Source organism: Schistocerca gregaria, chromosome 2 (assembly GCF_023897955.1).
Source record: "Schistocerca gregaria isolate iqSchGreg1 chromosome 2, iqSchGreg1.2, whole genome shotgun sequence".
NCBI lineage: Eukaryota > Metazoa > Arthropoda > Insecta > Orthoptera > Acrididae > Schistocerca > Schistocerca gregaria.
Window position 1 is genome coordinate 156,979,525 of NC_064921.1, and position 19,596 is coordinate 156,999,120.

Here is a 19,596-nt window from a genome sequence, read left to right on the forward strand (position 1 = left end):
CTGAAAAATGTAATTCTCCCTGCTGCATTCCCGAATTCACCAGACTGTATAGGTTGATTTCTCTGAGGTATATTGAAAATTGAAGCATAGACGGAAGGCAGTTTTTTATCAGAAGAAGAAGAGGAAGAAGAAAATGAAGACAGTTGTTACGTCATGTGATGATCTGTAGCAATGCACCTGAAGCACTTTGTACACTTATTTGCGTACCAACACCCAGATGTAAGCTGTAATCATACTTAAAATGTGTCGACAAACTGGTGAAGAACATAAGTGTTTTACCATGAGGGAGTGCTGAAATGTAATGCCTCTGAGTTTTTTATATTCTGTGCTCAATATCGATTGAGGTGTTACATGTTATGCACATTACTCAGTCGACTTTCTCGCTTCTCTTATGCAAGTTGCGACCCCCTGCCTCAAGAGCGCTCCGAATAGTAGCGTGTAAAACTCCGGTGTGTAACTATGTCAGTGCGTGAGAAACCCCAGGAAGCACGAATTCGAATACTTCGTCCGCACGAGGGGGCACCATCTCCTTCACCGTGACAATGACAGACCAATACACGAACGCTACGTTTGCAGCGATCAGACGCCTTGGATTCACTGCCATCCAGCATCGGTCAATCAGTTCCGACTTGGCCCCATCGGTTTTTATCTGTTTCCAAAATTTAAAGTGTACGTTCGTGGACTTCACTTTGAGGACACACAGGATAGTGCGACTGCAGTGACTTACCTATGGCACGCCCCCCGTGAGACCCATATTCGCAACATATTGTACTACACTATATGTCCGAAAGAACAGATACCATCTTCATATATATTCTACTTGTCTTTCAGGCAATATGCAGAGTACAATTACCTTTTGCTTTACAGCTTAGTAGCAATAATTCATCAATTTGTATTCTTTTGCACGATGTTGATTCACTAAATAAAGCACAGTACGTCTCTCGCGAACAGACTCGTTCGCAGTTGTAAGATGATGGAATACTGATACGAGAACAAATGCACTGAGTGCAGCCATTTCTTGTTTCTTGCAGCTGAGCCCCCGAGGCATTTCGTCTCAGAATGTGTTTCTCAAACACGCCTATCGCGCTGCACCTGTGTCCCTGCGTCGTGGCTATCACAACTTGTGCGACCCAATTCACGCTCGGCTGCCGTTGCAAGCGGCTTTTCCATGAATACATAAGCGTCTTCGTACGCACTGCGGTCGCAAGTGGTTTTCGCCCACGCATGCCTCCGCGTTGTATGCTAACATCAGTAGCAAAGCAAGGGTTATTGGGAGACGCTAGTCTGTCACTGGTAGTGCAGTACGCTATCTGATGAAAAGTATTGGGACGTTTTTCAGTGGACATTAATACGTGGTGTGTCCGTCCTCGCGTTTGTGACGGCTTAGAACTCTCCTCGGAGTCTTTCGAGGTGGTATGCTGTAACGACGTCGTCTCGGTTTACAAGCCACGTCATTTCGAATGAAACACTCGAGCTCTCCGTAGCTGCCTCCGCCATCGTCATCAGGCACTGAGCGAAAACAAAGACATAGGCTTGACGCTTGTAGGGACGGAGGAGCGGCAGTTTCAAACGTGGCGCCGAGCGCTCGCGCCATGTGACGTCACTCGGTCCCGCGCGACGACCACAAGATACATCTGCATACATACTCCGCCATCCACCGTACGGTGCGTGGCGGAGGGTACCTCGTATCACAACTATCATCTTCTCTCCCTGTTCCACCCCCAAACAGAACGAGGGAAAAATGACTGCCTATATGACTCTGCACGAGCCCTAATCTCTCTTATCTTACCTTTGTGGTCTTTCCGCGAAATGTAAGATGACGGCAGTAAAATTGTACTGCACTCAGCCTCAAATGCTGGTTGTCAATAAAATTCTTCTGGGTTAGAGACCGCATTGTCATTTGTAAAATTCCAACGTTTCGGCGTCTGTTGCAAGACGCCTTCCTCAGGGTGTGTTGACCCTGAGGAAGGCGTCTTGCAACAGACGCCGAAACGCTGGAATTTTACAAATGACAATGCGGTCTCTAACCCAGAAGAATTTTATTGACATTGACAACGGCCGCGGAAGCCTACGGTTACATCAAATGCTGGTTCTCTAAATTTCCCCAGTAGCGATTCACGAAAAGAACGCCTCCTTTCCTCTAGAGACTCCCACCCGAGTTCCTGAAGCATTTCCGTTAACACTCGCGTTATGATCAAACCTACCAGTAAAAAATCTAGCAGCCCGGCTCTGAATTACTTCTATTTCCTCCCTTAATCCGACCTGATAGGGATCCCAAACGCTCGAGCAGTACTCAAGAATAGGTCGTATTAGTGTTTTATAAGCGGTCTCCTTTATAGGTGAACCACATCTTCCCAAAATTCTACCAATGAACCGAAGACGACTATCCGCCTTCCCCACAACTGCCATTACATGCTTCTCCCACTTCGTATCGCTCTGCAATGTTACGCCCAAATATTTAATCGACGTGACTGTGTCAAGCGCTGCACTACTAATGCGGTATTCAAACATTAGGGGATTCTTTTTCCTATTCATCTGCATTAATTTAAATTTATCTATATTTAGAGTTAACTGCCATTCTTTACACCAATCACAAATACTGTCCAAGTCATCTTGTGCCCTCCTAAATTAAATCAACGACGACACCTTCCCGTACACCACAGCATCATCAGCAAACAGCCGCACATTGTAATCCACCCTATCCAAAAGATCATTTATGTAGACAGAAAACAACAGCGGACCTACCACACTTCCTTGGGGTACTCCAGATGATACTCTCACCTCCGATGAACACTCACCATCGAGGACAACGTACTATTACTTAAGGAGTACTCCTCCATAAGAAATTTGACGGTGCGTTTCGGCATGTCAGACTGGACCAGCGCCTTGTCAGATGCGAATAGTGTCACTGCGGGCTTGGTTAGACTGAGTGACAATTACCTTCATCCACGTGGCAGACACTTGCGCAGAGCTGGCAGTAGCGAAGCTGCGCGCCTCTTGTGGGAGAGGCCCCAAGGGGCGGCGGTTATCTCCGCTCCCTGCCGGCCCATAATCCCAGCCGCTGCCAGATATCGTGCCCCTCGCCTGTGTCTTCACGGCTAGCTGGCCGGACCGCGGAACTGGACCGCGGGGACGCATTCCGCACGAAGAATCTGCGGTCCACGACCGCCGTCTGCATCGCCAGCCACTGACAACTGGACGCCGTCACTTCCGATTTATAGCTGTCCCCTCACCACACCCACACTCACATGTAGAGGGTGGCAGCCCGTCAAGGAATCTTTACAAGTTTTCTCTCAGAGCAGATGTGCCTACGTGACACAAGTTGCCTGCCTTTCAGAACCGAGTCAGATCAGTCCAGACAAAGCTGCTGACAAGAGACGGCTTGAGCCCTCTTCTGAAACTGCTACCGAAATCACGCCATCGGTTTTGGCCAATAGCGTGCGTGCGATACAGGTGTGGACCTTGGAGCGTTCTGCAGTGCACAACACGGTTGCTTCTCTCTTGTGATCTAGACCTTGAACAGAACACACGGCTTTCCTGGGAGACAGAGCCCTTAGCTCTGCATTTCATGACCGGCCACCGACATCAATTGACATGAATTCCCCTCCCCTTCCATTGCCCACTTTAACTAGTTGTTCGACCTCCTAGACTGGCCTAAAATTGGTAACTCCCTCCCTAAGCGCGCTCCTTGTACACCGTACATTGAAATTGCAACACCCCACCCGTCACTTATCTGGTTTTGGTGTGTAATTGACTAACAGATCAACAGAAAGTGCAAAACTGCCTCAATGTCGGATAACGCAAAGTAATAAGGCCCTGTGACTCCTGACTGAACTGCGGTGGCAGTGTTGACATTGATTCAGAATTGATCCCTTTTAATTAAAAAGGGGTGCACATTGATGTTATATTCAGCTATTGAACACCAGATGTAGATGTTGAACATAAAATTAATTAAGAAAGTGACTTGGGATTTCAACTACTGGATTGAAAACAGATGCAGTCGATTAGCACAGATTTATTTTAACTCACGACCTTCAATCGTCACATTACATGACTCTCCTAACAGGCAGTGGTAATAAATTGCGTATGCGTGGAGTAAAGCGCGATAAATCAAAAGTAATTCCTATCGACTGACCCAGGCGTAATGGGAAGTGCGAGAAGAATTCTACAATACACGGCCCATGAAACCCTCGTGGAAACTTTGCCGACGTGATCCAACATATTAATCAGTGGCCGGAGCGGGCACAATATCACCGAATTCAGCGTGGCGGGGCTTCGTCGTTATGCGGACGTCGGCCGACCTCGTGGTGCTGCAAGGCTGTGCTCGTCTATTCGCTTCAAGCTGTCTTGCTCAGTACATAGCTGAAAGAAAAGTTTCTATCTGCAAGCTCAATCGTTTCATTTGCTAAGTCCTAAACTGCAGAGACGCTCACTGTCTCTCAAGCAAGCTGAGTAAAGAACGCCACGTCCGCACTCTAAGCAAGCTGGGAATGGAAGACCCTTACGGAGACTCCTCCCAGTCTGCTCTTCACCTCGGTTTCCCCTCCAGCAAAATCACTTACGCCAATTGCAGCACAAGTCGCGTTAATTATCTGTCGCTTCCTAGCGCCGACCAATGCTTGCTCTTGGAAGTGAACAAATTCCCACAAAATTTCCCTTCCTCTCAACTTCTGCTATTTAACTCCTCCCAGGCCATTCATCAAGGTTAGCATCTGCACAAAACACCAATTTTTACGGAATTCTGACTCCCAGGAGAGTACTTCAGATTCCTTGGTCCTACGTTCCCATCAGAGGCTGGAGTATTTCATTCTGTCGCTCTTCACCTGATTTACTTCACTCTGCGGACAGTGAATTTAGCATGAAGTTGCTATAGTCACGAACACTCATATTTTGGCCTCTGTTGACCGCTCCACCGAAGCTTTACATGGCTATCTCGCATGTTTCACTGAAAACGGGACAATGGATATTTATCAACAGGCATACAAGTTCCACGTGTGCTTCCCGGTACACCAGCATGGGGTCAACCACCCACTCACTGTCACTCATCTTAAGGCAGCTGGAGGCCGCGCCCTGTTACCGCTTTCTCAGAGCTTGAGCCTCCCTAAGCTGCCTATTGTTGCTTCCCCTCGCCGCTCCCCAGCCGGCCACGGTCAACTCGAATACTTCCCTGGGATAAACTAGTCTCCAGTAAATCAACGCGTTTCCACAAAATTTTCATGTGGTGTGAATTACTTTAAAACCATCACCCAACAGTAATTATTCCAATACATCCACACTATACTCTCTACAAAATGCATTGTGCCTTGTCAGTCATTTTTGTTCAGCCCTACCGTTCGTTCAACGTGAGTTAGGTGATCTTTATTGACTTCATGTAAGGTACATAGATCTTGCCATCTTACAAAATATATTTTTATTTTACCTAATTTTCGGTTCTTTCACTTGACGGCAGCCCTGGATGCCCACTTACAAGTCCTGAATGCTCGATCTATTGTACAATGTCGCCATAAGCAGAATCCAACAACATGTTTCCCCCGTTCCCTGTCCATATACTCACACCATCTCGAAGGACACGCACCTTTTCGTATAAAAAGTTCTGCTTCAGTCAGTCTACACTAAGTTTTATTAGCTCGACACATTTCTGTAGCACGCTGCGATCATCAGGTGCTTTACAGTTACATATGAGCTGTGATCAATACGGTTCCAAGATGCTACTCCAGGCGGATGTAAAAGGAGTGTGTGCAACGGAAATATTGAACGCGAAAATGAAGTTTTGGCCCTGTTTGACTACCCCTGAAGCAGATCTTAGGCTCTCTTAGTGGTGATTACCGAACTATAAACTGCCAAATGATAAATGCTATTTCTGCTTATACATTTATTGTAGATTAAAACTCTTTTATATTACAAATCTTTATCTATCATGTCCAATGGACATAAAGGAATACAAATGAATTTCCTAACTAATACTATTGATCAGCTGCCCAAATCTGACCCTTTTATGGCCATGCGATCTAATATAAATAACGCGTGATGGCTGACATCATCTATGTACCAGGTACTACAAGACACTACTTTCAAAGATGATCTGCAGTGGTGTACAACCTCATTGCATTTTAATAAAAGTTCTTTCGGACCATAAGTTTGTGTAATAATATAATTAACACTTCGGAATATGATATATAAATGATTCTATGAGACGCTGCTTTCACTTTAAATATTAAATCACTTTTTTAACTTGTCGAATTAAATTTCCTCGGTCCGGCTACAGAAAATTACTTCCGCTTCCAAGTTCATACAGTAAGTAGTAGTCTCACAAATTTATCGAAAAGACTAAGAAATCTCGACATCCAACTGCAGCCGTACTTAAAGTACATGCTGTTAAAAATCTAAACTGATTATGTTTAAGACTTTTAACCCTATTTGTTTATATTTACATTTTACCCTACAGTAGGACTGATCTTCATACCATACGAAATACTAGTTACAAAACACAAAAAAATTGTTCCTTCACTATTCTCTAATTACCTAAAACATTATTTCATGACAGTTATAATTAATTCGCAGCTTATCATGACAATCATGCTGTTGGCGTTTACTGATGCTACAACACTGTCATTCATATGATGTTCTTGTCGCCAGAAATTTCAGTTACCCTTAATCTTTTTCAACTACAATTTCTTCCCTAATTACATTTGAATTCTGTATTCTGTCCGTGACTTAATCAATAGTTTTTGATAAGCCACAAGACTCATTTGGGTTCATGTGGATTATGTCGTGCCTTTTTCTCAACCATTCACGCATCCATTTTTTATTGTTTTTCCTACAGTGATAGTCAATAAAATATCAATAAACGCTAAATCGTTCGTAGACATCCTGGCTTCTTGAAATAGCATTTCCACATCAAAGAAACTGACATAACTGTTGATGATGTGAAGGTGGCTTCAGAATTTCGAAGGACTAAGAATATACAATGGTCAAAATAAATTTTAAGTATTGCTTTATTGTAAATACTGAACATAATAGGGAACAAAACTGATTTTGTTCTGACAGTGTGAGTGTAGGGTTGATCTGAGATTGTTATTCTGCGCAACAGATGAATCTGAGATTACCCTGTGGCTCCTGCAAGATGCAATTCCCACCCACACACTACTACAGAAGTCAGACTGAAGCTCCTAACCTTCTACAGGGAAATGCCTCAAAAACTTTCAGCAATAAATATCTTCTGAAGTCGTCCGCTGTAAGGAAATGACACAAAAATTCACAAAGTTTCTTACGTAACTAGTGGGATACTTGAGTAATGGAGTAGTGCTAGTTATTGTAAGAAAAACAGGAAACTACCGAAGGTTATTATTTATTTTGTAAAAATTCTGAGAAATCACAATGGCACTTTTAGTTGTGTGTTGAACAAGTTATATCCTGTTTTTTTTTTTTTTGGAATGTGAAATTACCTCCCAAGGATAGGATTCGCCAATGAAATTTCTATACAAAGTTAAAGATTGTTGTTGACTTGGCAGAATGGCTGAGAGACTCACCTACTCAACTTGAATAATTATCCTTTAGAGTGTTGCTAGTTATGGTCGAAGCTGTCACGTGTGAGATGCAGTGAAGTGTACTGTTGTGGAGGAAATATGGGGCTCGCAAGAGCTGTAGCGCACAATACCGTAAGCTGCGATGACTGCTGTCTGCGCCGCTCGCTGCTGGCAAATAAGATAACTCTCGTTCTATCTGGATTGACCTAAGCCAATCAAACTCTCCCTACGCCTTGATGAAGTCAAGGACTCCTATTCGCCCCTAGCCCAACTACTGGCGTGCTACACCGGTCAGATAACCAGTCCACCGCGATGCCACTCAAAAATTCGCTTGCAGGCGTTTAACTATAACTCTGTCCGTTCACACCGCACAGTGAGTGTCAGCCAACACAGTGAACAATGCTTAATCGCAAGGACTCAATATAGAGAGTCGCACTTGAATTTGCTCTCGACAGAGGTGCTCTCCCAGTGAAGTACTGAGGAGAGACTTGTTCCTCGCTCCAAGAGCGACAACGGAACGGTGCCTCTCCACGCCAGACATAAAGGGGTATATGTTTCGGTCAGAAGTATCATCTGCCAATCAGCATTGCTCTTCTAAAACGTGAGAATGACATTTCGTTTGAGGCGAACAATACGGAAATCTGTAGTATCGGCGTTTGGCGTTTGCTGTCTCCCTGTGAAAATCTCTGAAACTGCGAGGTATGTGTAAAGAATGGGTAGGCTGGCCGCTCCCACACAATGTAGCGGAATTTGCTTTTAAGCCGAACATGTGGTCGTTCCTCCTTTCCCTCGGGCGCTGTCACGGGCATCCATCGGCTGACGTAGATGGGTTGGGACTGGCCTCCTGGCGTGCGGTTGCCTCTCTCGAACTAAAAACTCCTGTGACCGTCATTTCTGGCATGTATGTTCGTACGCCAGCCTCGAGTATTTCATCTACGGTGCGCACTTGCGATTTATTAGTTATTTGCATATCGTTTACATGAATTCATACAACACTGACTTTATATCATCGATGTCGGGTTCGAATGAAACGTCTTGATGTGCGGAATATGATTGTGAGGATGGAATGTGTAAGCAATGAAGGTCAGGAGACCACGACGTCTTACAACAGTTACAGTAATAATAAAACTAAAGAAGATAAATACATATCCACCTAATAAACACAAACAAACAAAAGAACCTTAGGAATGATTCCACTGCAAACACTAGATTATCCTCAGTCATCCTGCGTAATGTTTATGAACCATTTGGCCCACCTCGTAACTGGAGACATTTCTGAATGCGGTTAGATATACTTCTTACCATATTGTCCAGATAATCCTGTGGGATATTGTTCCATTCCTCCACAACGGCCTCTATGATGCCGTGTGAGGTCTCTGGTGGAACAAGACTATAGCAAACCGCTCGTTTTAGCATGGGCCATACATTCTCAATGCAGTTTGTGATCTGGAGAATGTGAAAGACATTCCATCTGGCTGATTCTGTGCCCACTAGGAAGATATTCAGAAAACTGTGACGAAGGACGCGTGCATTTTCGTCTATGAGCTTGAACTCTGCTCCGGTATGTTCATCAAATGGAGCCGCAATGAGTGCAAGGATGTCGCAATACTTCACACGTTGGCCTGCATCTCGTGGTCGTGCGGTAGCGTTCTCGCTTCCCACGCCCGGGTTCCCGGGTTCGATTCCCGGCTGGGTCAGGGATTTTCTCTGCCTCGTGATGGCTGGGTGTTGTGTGATGTCCTTAGGTTAGTTAGGTTTAAGTAGTTTTAAGTTCTAGGGGACTGATGATCATAGATGTTAAGTCGCATAGTGCTCAGAGCCATTTCAACTTCACACGTTGTTCTCCAAGTATTGGCATAAGGAGTGTCCTGGAGCTATACATGATTGCAACCCAAAACATGTTAGCAATACACTTACGGCAAAACTAAACTCAATCGGAGCCCAACGGTGTCGACCTACCGCCATATCGTCCTCAGCCGATACGCGCCAGTGGATGCTTATAAGGAGGGACACATGGCCATCATACTGCTCGCCCCGCCGTTGTCAGTTTACGAGATCGGAGCCGATACTTCTGAGGCAAGTAGCTCCAAGCTGTCACAAGGGATGAGTGCACCCCGGTTGTCAACAGCGCTCGGTAGACCCGGACGGTCACCCATCCAAGTGCTACCCAGGTCTGACAGCGCCTAACTTCGGTGTTTTGAGGGGAACCGGTTATCACTGCGAAAAGGCCGTTGATAACTCGACTTACACACAGAATTTAGTCAGCCTTGATAAAGGTGGCATGCTATGATACAGTTAGAGTGTCAACGTCTTCCTCGTTGCCTCCACACAGCATTGTCAGGGTGCGGACTGATACGGGTCTCATCCGAAGTGTTTTTTTCCACTGTTGCCTAGTCTGGAAACAGTTGTTTCGTGCGAATGTGACACGAGCCCCTCTCCGATTTAGCGATTTAGCGGAGGAGTTTTTAGGGGTCTTATGGCACTCAGTACCTTCTCGTGGAGCCTGTTTCTTATCATCTGTGTTGACACCTGCAGTCCTGCAGCTGTTTGGAACTGCCACTGTAGACATGAAGCACTGTGTCGAGGGTCTCTGCGTGGTCTTATATGCGATATCGATCCTAGAAACCTGTTGTTTTGTTTTCTTCTGCACCCACTTCTATAACGATCCTTAACTGATCCTGTCGCTAGAGGCTTGTACGAGATTATAATGATCTACTTTCCCTTACGACGACATTCGCTTCGGCGCCCACATGTCTGATTCTCTGCGCCGTTAGTGACTATTTGGAGCCTGTCGTCGTACTTCGTTGTTCAAACCGTCCTGAAGCGGAACAACACTCGTAATGATACATAGCAGAAGTACTTAAATGTGTTCAGGGGACCCGGTTGTCTTGTACCGCATATACTGGCTCCTTACGGTAGAACTATGGACTGTTACAACTAGAATTACATTACAGGCGAATTAGTCCATTGATGATGTAACGTATTTGTGGACCACAACGTTAAGTATTAAAGTTTCGGCAATACGCATCATTAATTTCTGCCACTGTAATATTGCTAATAAACACTGAACGTATGGAGGCCTCTTAGGTATTGGTGGTGTCGGGAAAGGAGCTTACACGACCCCCATGAAAGCGGAGATTTGCGGACAGTGCCAGCTCGAGGAAGGGATGGTTTCCCAAAACCATCTGACACAAATAGTATCCGCAAGTCTTCAGAAAACTATGATCTCCTCACATCTCCGTGTCCTCATTTCTCCGCCATTCTTTATAACAACCACCACACCCTCCCCTGTTTCCTCCCCTTTTCAGTGTAAGTTAGATAGAAAACTTAAGTGGACTTGTAACTTTACGGGAACAAGTCTCAAAAAATCGATGTTTTTTTACTTTTGTCTCAAAAATGTCTCTTAGTTTTCTGCACAAGAAATAGTTTACTTCGATAAAATAGTATCAAATAAGGTCTCAGTATTAGAGTAATTTAAAATAATCTGCACACACGATGACATCCACCCGTCACGCAGACAGCTGCACTATGTGACCAAAAGTATCCGGACACCTGGCTGAAAATGACATACAAATTCGTGGCGCCCACCATCGGTAATGCTGGAATTCAGAACGGTGTTGGCCCACTCTTAGCCTCGATGACAGCTTTCACGCTCGCAGGCATACGTTCCGTCAGGTGCTGGAAGGTTTCTTGGGAAATGTCAGCCCATTCTTCACGGAGTGCTTCACTGAGGAGAGGTCCCAATGTCGGTCGGTGAGGCCGGGCACGGAATCGGCGTTCCAAAACATCCCAAAAGTGTTCTGTAGGATTCAGGTGGGGACTCTGTGCAGGCCAGTTCATTACAGGGATGTTATTGTCGTGTAACCACTCCGTCACAGGATGTGCATTATGAACAGGTGATCGATCGTGTTGAAAGACGCAGTCGCCATCTACGAATTGCTCTTCATCTTTGGGAAGCAAGAAAGTGCTTGAAACTTGAATTTAGGCCTGTGCTGTGATAGTGCCACGCAAAACCACAGGGGGTGCAAGCTTCCTCCAAGAAAAACACTACTAGACCACACCATAACAACACCACCGCCTCCGAATTTTACTGTTGGCACTTCACACGCTGGCAGATGCCATTCACCGGGCATCCGCCATACCCACACCCTGCCATCGGATCGCTTCATTGCGTACCGTGATTCGTCACTCCACACATCGTTTTTCCACTGTTCAATCGTCCAATGGATGTTTACGCTCCTTACACCAAGAGAGCCGTCGTTTGGCATTTACCGGCGTGATGTGTGGCTTATGAGCAGCCGCTCGACCATGAAATCCAAGTTGTTTCACCTGCTGTCTGTCATAGTACTTGCAGTGGATTATGATGCAGTTTGGAATGCCTGTATGATGGTCTGGATAGATGTCTGCTTATTACACATTACGACACTCTTCAACTGTCGGCGGTCTCTAACAGTCAGCAGACGAGGTCGGCCTGTACGCTTTAGTGATGTACGTGTCCCTTCACGCTTCCACTTCACTATCTCATCGGAATAACTAGACCTAGGGATGTCTAGGAGCGTGGAAATCTCGCGTAAAGATGTATGACACAATTGACACTCAATCACTTGACCACGTTCGAAGTACATGAGTCGGCGTAGCGCCCCATTCTGCTCTTTCACGATGTCTAATGACTGATATGGAGCACCCGGCAGTAGGTGGCAGCACAATGCACCTAATCTGAAAAACGTATGTTTTTGGGGGCGTCCGGATACTTTTGATCATATAGTGTATATTGAAAACAGACCTTCGTTCTTAGTTATCTTCCGTGACTTTCTAGTCTCTAAAGTGTTAGTGACGCAAGATCATTAGAGAAGGAATTACATAAGAGGACTCAAAACACAAATAAGAATTTTATGGGGGAACGGATACCAAAAAGTGTTCTGGTACGACTAAATAGGTGTGCTGGATGCTCTGCTATGCTTCAGCGGTGATGTGGTGTCAAGGATTAAGGTTATGCAGTTGGTGGGACTGCCTGATGCACTAAATATTCAAAGAAATTAGTTGCTATTGAGCGCAGGAGGCTCTTCGAAGCAGAGAAATCTGCTGGAAGCCACCAAAGGAGCAATAATGATAAGCCTGAAAAAGAAAATAAGCGAGAACAACACAAGAAACAAGACGGATATGGACTGGGGAGCAATTAGCGTTATGCAGCGTAGTTAAAGAAACAAGCTTTATCTTTAACTTGAATTTTACTTTTTTGATCTTTTGGTACACATTCATTAAAAGCTACTAAAGAGAGAGGGCCATAATTTTGTGTACTGCCTTAAAAAATACTAAACTAAAACGTAAGCTATTCTTATGACTTATATTTGAAAATTGAAGACTATTTTAAGGGAAAACTATGAGTTCGATAATGATTATGAACCTTTCTAAAAGTCTAAACATAACAGGGTAAAGAACTCCCAGAAAAAAATCAAGCTCCTATTTTGTTTTAATTTCCAGATATGTGTACCTTTACTGTATATAAATATTAGGTTGATGCATAAGTTAGTAGCGTTTTTGTTTTGCGTGTTGGTATTCCGATTGCTATGGCTTTATTTATCGACTGTCATTTCCTATTTATAGTTCACTGTTGCCATTTGAGCTTACGTAATGCCATTTTGTCGTTTGGAGATACTGAGTGGAGCTGTGGACGCTAGAAATTGGAGAGCAAAATGGAGAAATCGGAACATGTCCACCATACTCGTCTGTCTGATTTCAGTAGAGGGGTGAGAGCATCGGATGCAGCGAGAAACATTTGCACCGCGTTTGGGCAGAATACCATTGGACAGAGCACGGCAAGAAAATGATTTTCTCGTCTAAAGGAGGATCGTTTTCACATTAGTGATTCTCCACGTTCAGGAAGACCTTCAGGGTTTGATGAAGATCGTTTAAATGCATTAATCCACAGTGGTCAACATCAGTGTAATCGAGAACAGGGAAATGTGATGAACTGTGATCATTCCACCATTGTACGAAATTTGCATCCAGTGGGAAAGGTTCAAAAATCGGGTGTATGGGTACCGCGTGCCCCGGTGATGTATTAAGAGTTGTAATCATCACTGCTAACATTTATTGTACACAAACGGAGACGTCTTGCAAAGGCAGTCCAAGAAAAATGACCAGGAAGATTGCATGAAGTGACGCTACTCCACGATAACCACCGTCCGTATTGTGCTTCACTGACAGGAAAACACTGTACAAGAGTTAGGCTGAGAATCCATTCAGCACCCATCTCATTCACCAGATCTTGCGCCCTCATATTTTCACCTTCTCCGTTCTCTATCGAGCAACCTTCATGGAACTTTCTTTCCTGATGAAAATGCCCTTCGAACATGGCTGGACGAGTTCCTTGTCTCAAAGCCACTTGATTTCTACAGTAGCGGAATCGAAAGGTTACACCAACGTTGGGAAATTGTAGTCTGTAGTGAAATAAATATATTATTTATGATTAAAGTCTTGTTGTGTCCATCTGTTGTGTTTATTAAACTTATAGAAAAAGCCTACGAACTTACGCACGAACAGAATTAACGTGTTAACAGAATCTTCCGTCGGTTCTTGGTAGAACAACATTGTAATAAATGAAAAGCACCAGTTTGCTTTAGTTCTACAATGTTACTTTTATTGTTAACCGGTTTTCGGCTTACAGGGCCATCTTCAGACATTTACTGAGTATTATCACCAAAGAAGTCACAGTGTCTGCAAACAACATTGGAAGAGAAGTAACACATCTAGACTGAAGTAGAAACATACAGTAAGTAACATCTTTGACATGTGGTGGTAATGTAATGAAAAAGTAAAATTGAACAGTACATAAATAACAATGGGGTAGACAGGAAAACCTTTAGCACAAAATTTATTGATGTTGCTTAAGTTCCATAGGTAATTTGTAGTTACATTGATAATTGTCTCTTCTTTTAATTTGTGCATCACTCTCCATGTTTCATACCTCCTGATCTACCATTGTGTTGTACTCCGTCTTCAGGCCACGAGTGGCCTACCGGGACCATCCGACCGCCGTGTCATCCTCGGTGGAGGATGCGGATAAGAGGGGCGTGGGGTCAGCACACCGCTCTCCCGGTCGTAAGATGGTATTCTTGACCGAAGCAGCTACTACTCGGTCCAGTAGCTCCTCAATTGCCATCACGAGGCTGAGTGCACCACGAAAAAAATGGCAACAACGCATGGCGGCCTGGATGGTCACCCATCCAAGTGCCGACCACGCCCGACAGTGCTTAACTTCGGTGATCTCACGGGAACCGCTGTATCCACCACGGCAAGGCCGTTGAGCCTTTTGTAGTACTTATTTATTTTATTAGTCTTGTTTATTAATAGAAACTTATGTAGGCATGCTATTCCTATTTTGTGCTAAAGGTTTTCCTGTCTACTCCATTGTTATTTATGTACTGTTCAATTTTTATTTTTTCGTTACATTACCAGCACACTGTCAAAGATGTTACTTACCGTATGTTTCTACTTCAGCCTAGATGTATTACTTCTCTCCTAATGTTGTTTGCAAACATTGTAACTTCTTTGGTGACAATACTCAGTAAATGTTTGAAGATGGCCTTGTAAGCCGAAAGCCGGTTAACGATAAAAATAATATTGTAGAACAAAAAGAAACTGGTGCTTTCCATTTATTAGAATTAACGTGCTTTAGAAACAAGGCCCCGGGAGTAGACAACATTCCATTAGAACTACTGACAGCCTTGGGAGAGCCAGTCCTGACAAAACTCTACCATCTGGTGAACAAAATGTATGAGACAGGCGAAATACCCTCAGACTTCAAGAAGAATATAATAATTCCAATCCCAAAGAAAGGAGGTGTTGACAGATGTTAAAATTACCGAACTATCAATTTAATAAGTCACGGCTGCAAAATACTAACGCGAATTCTTTACAGACGAATAGAAAAACTAGTAGAAGTCGACCTCGGGGAAGATCAGTTTGGATTCCGTAGAAATATTGAAACACGTGAGGCAATACTGTCCCTAAGACTTACCTTACAAGGGAACCTCCCCATCGCACCCCCCTCAGATTTAGTTATAAGCTGGCACAATGGATAGGCCTTGAAAAACTGAACACAGATCAATCGAGAAAATAGGAAGAAGTTGTGTGGAGCTTTGAAAAAATAAGCAAAATATACAAACTGAGTAGTCGATGCGCAACATATGCAACATCAAGGGTAGTGTAAGCGTGGGAGCGCCGTGTTCCCGTGGTTAGCGTGAGCAGCTGCGGAACGAGAGGTCCTCGGTTCAAGTTTTCCCTCGAGTGAGAAGTTTAATTTTTTTATTTATTTATCATCTGTCCGTTTGCTCATTGACGGTTTAGTAAGTTTAGTGTCTGTGTTTTGCGACCGCACTGCAAAACCGCGCGATTACAAGACGAAAGGACGTGCCTCTCCAATGGGAACTGAAAACATTTGGTCGCAAGTTCATAGGTCAACCGATTCCTCCACAGGAAAACACGTCTGATATATTCTATACGTCACTGGTCTGGCATATACGTCACATGACAGGAATATGTTGTCGACCCATCTAACTTGTAAACTTGGCGAATGGGTAAAAACATTCTTCTGCCTTGGCGCAGTTACCTCGCATCAGACGGACGGACGGACGGTCAGATAATAATTGTCTGAAAATAAAAACTTAAACTTTTCACTTGAAGGAAGACTTGAACCAAGGGCCTCTCGTTCCGCAGCTGCTCACGCTAACCACAGGACCACGGCGCTCCTGAGATCATGTTACCCTTGATGTTATGTTACGCATGGACTACTCAGTTTGTATATTTTGCTTATTTTTTTCATAGTTCCACACAACTTCTTCCTGTTTTGTCGATTGATTGTGTTCAGATTTTCAAGGCTATCCACTGTGCCAACTTAAACTATATCTGAGGGGGTTGTGATGGGGAGGTTCCCTTGTTAGAACCAGATTAAGGAAAGGTAGACCTACGTTTCTAGCATTTGTAGACATAGAGAAAGCTTTTGACAGTGTTGACTGGAATACTCTCTTTCAAATTCTGAAGGTGGCGGAGGTAAAATACAGGGAGTGAAAGGCTATTTACAATTTGTACAGGAACCATATGGCAGTTATAAGAGTCAAAGGGCATGAAAGGGAAGCAGTGGTTCGGAAGGGAGTGAGACAGGGTTGTAGCCTATCCCCGATGCTATTCAACCTGTATATTGAGCACGCAGTAAAGGAAACAAAAGAAAAGTTCGGAGTAGGTATTAAAATCCATGGAGAAGAAATAAAAACTTTGAGGTTCGCCGATGACATTGTAATTCTGGAAGAGCAGTTGAACGGAATGGATAGTGTCTTGAAAGGAGGATATAAGATGAACATCAACAAAAGCAAAACGAGGATAATGGAATGCAGTCGAATTAAATCGGGTGATGCTGAGGAAATTAGATTAGGAAATGAGACACTTAAATTAGTAAATGAGATTTGCTATTTGGGTAGCAAAATAACTGATGATGGTCGAAGTAGAGAGGATATAAAACGTAGACTTGCAATGGCACGGAAAGCGTTTCTGAAGAAGAGAAATTTGTTAACATCGAGTATAGATTTAAGTGTCAGGAAGTTTTTTCTGAAAGTATTTGTATGGAGTGTAGCCATGTATGGAAGTGAAACGTGGGCGATAAATAGTTTGGGCAAGAAGAGAATAGAAGCTTTCAAAATGTGGTGCTACAGAAGAATGCTGAAGATTAGATGGGTAGATCACATAACTAATGAGGAGGTATTGAATGGGATTGGGGAGAAGAGAAATTTGTGGCACAACTTGACTTGAAGGAGGGATCGGTTGGTAGGAGATGTTCTGAGGCATCAAGGGATCACCAATTTAGTATTGGAGGGCAGCGTGGAGGGTAAAAATCGTAGAGGGAGACCAAGAGATGAATACAGTAAGCAGATTCAGAAGGATGTAGGCTGTAGTAGGTACTGGGAGATGAAGCAGCTTGCACAGGACAGAGTAGCATGGAAAGCTGCATCAAACCAGTCAGGACTGAAGACCACAACAACAACAACAATTTTACTTGCAAGACAAAAAAAAAAAAATGTTCGAGACCAAAAGTTGTAGTTCACACATCAGATTGGTCCCAAAATATCTCTTAAAATATGATAAGCCTTACACGGTCTTACAAGTCTTACGCTCTGAGCTAGACTGTTTGCAAAACTAACAAGTTTGTCGAGATTTCCCCCTTGTGCTGACGGACCAATCCCCTTAAGTTGTTACGCGTGAAGTGAGCTAGCTGTGGCGACTCCTTTAGCTCGTAGCCTGGTTAACCCGGGCGCTTGCCCGTGGCCGCTGGAGGCGCCTGCGCAACACGTAGATGGCCTCAACGCAGCGGCTGTGCCGCTTGTTTAAAGGGACGCAGCCGGTGCCCGCATTGCTGGTCCGAGTGACGGCGTCAGATTTCCCCGGGGACCAGTACTACCTGCTAGCGCACCGGCCAAATTATGTACACCAGCGGCGCGCGCCTCCCTGCCGCTGCTAGCGGCGTCCGTAATCGGCTTTTAGCAGGCATCGGCCGCGTAGGTTGTCAGCCTCGCATTGTAATTTGATGGCACGTTGCCCTCTGCGTTAATGCCGACTGGGATCGTCAACCATTATTCACCATCATCTTCGCCCGTTACCGTGACAATCAAGTCGAGTACCTACTCGGCGTTAAGCCGGTCCGCGCTCCAAACAACATTAGCTAGAGTGATATTGCTGTCCGCCAGGTACCTAACATCGATACACAATTTGAGGATAAATCTACAATAATGGGATTTCAGAAGGACTGAACTAACATCGGCAGCTTATAGGGATGAGGTCTTCCTAATTTGTACCACTGCTGTAAGGTTCCTTCCTCTAGCACTACCCGACACTTAGTGACGTCAGCGTAATCTATATGCTTCTTCCGACCACATTGTCAGCTATCAGTTTCTTGCGTTGAGGAACAGATTGTAGACAGCACTCGTTTTGTTGTAGTTTTAATGTACGAGGGTCACTCCAAAAGAAATGCACACTACTTTTGTAAAAATACAGTTTTCATTCTGCATGTGTGAAAGTTTTACAGTGTGTAGATACATCCTTCCCGCTTGTTTTCAAACTTAGTTCAACCTGTTCCCGTGAGTGGCGCCGTCACAGCATGTCTTTAAGATGGCTGCTACACTTGATGTTCGTCAGAAGCAACGTGCTGTCATTGAATTCCTGTGCTGTGAAAACGGGACAGTGGGAAACAACCACAAGAGGTTGAAAAAGGTGTATGGAGATGCTGCTGTCGATCGCAGTACAGTTAGTCGGTGGGCAAGCAGGTTACATGATGAAAGCGGGCACGGCGATATTGAGCACTGTCCTTGCAGCGGCAGGCCTCGTACTGCACACTCTCCAGACAATGTACAGAGAGTTAGCGAGTTGGTGACTGCTGGCAGACGCATCACGGTGAACGAATTGTCACGCTACGTTGGGATAGGAGAAGGAAGTGTTTGCAGAATACTGAAAGTGTTGGCGTTAAAGAAGGTTTGTGCCAGGTGGGTTCCCAGCCGGCCGGAGTGGCCGCGTGGTTCTAGGCGCTACAGTCTGGAACCGAGCGACCGCTACGGTCGCAGTTTCGAATGCTGCCTCGTGCATGGATGTGTGTGATGTCCTTAGGTTGCTTAGGTTTAATTAGTTCTAAGTTATAGGCGACTGACGACCTTAGATATGAAGTCGCATAGTGCTCAGAGTCATTTGATTTGTGGGTTCGCAGGATGTTGACAGTGGCTCACAAAAAAAAAGTATGCATCGAACTTTTGGAACAGTACGAGAAAGGTGGAGATCAATTTCTTGGAAAAATTGTGACAGGTGATGAAACATGGCTCCATCATTTTTCACCTGAGATGAAGAGGTACGAGATGGAGTGGCATCATGCAAATTCACCCAAGGAAAAAAAAATCAAAACCACTCCTTTTGCTGGAAAAGTTATGGCTACCACGTTTTTCGATTCCGAAGGACTCTTGCTTGTGGGCATCATGCCAAGTGGAACCACTATAAATTCTGATACATATGTGACGACACTGAAGAAACTTCAAGC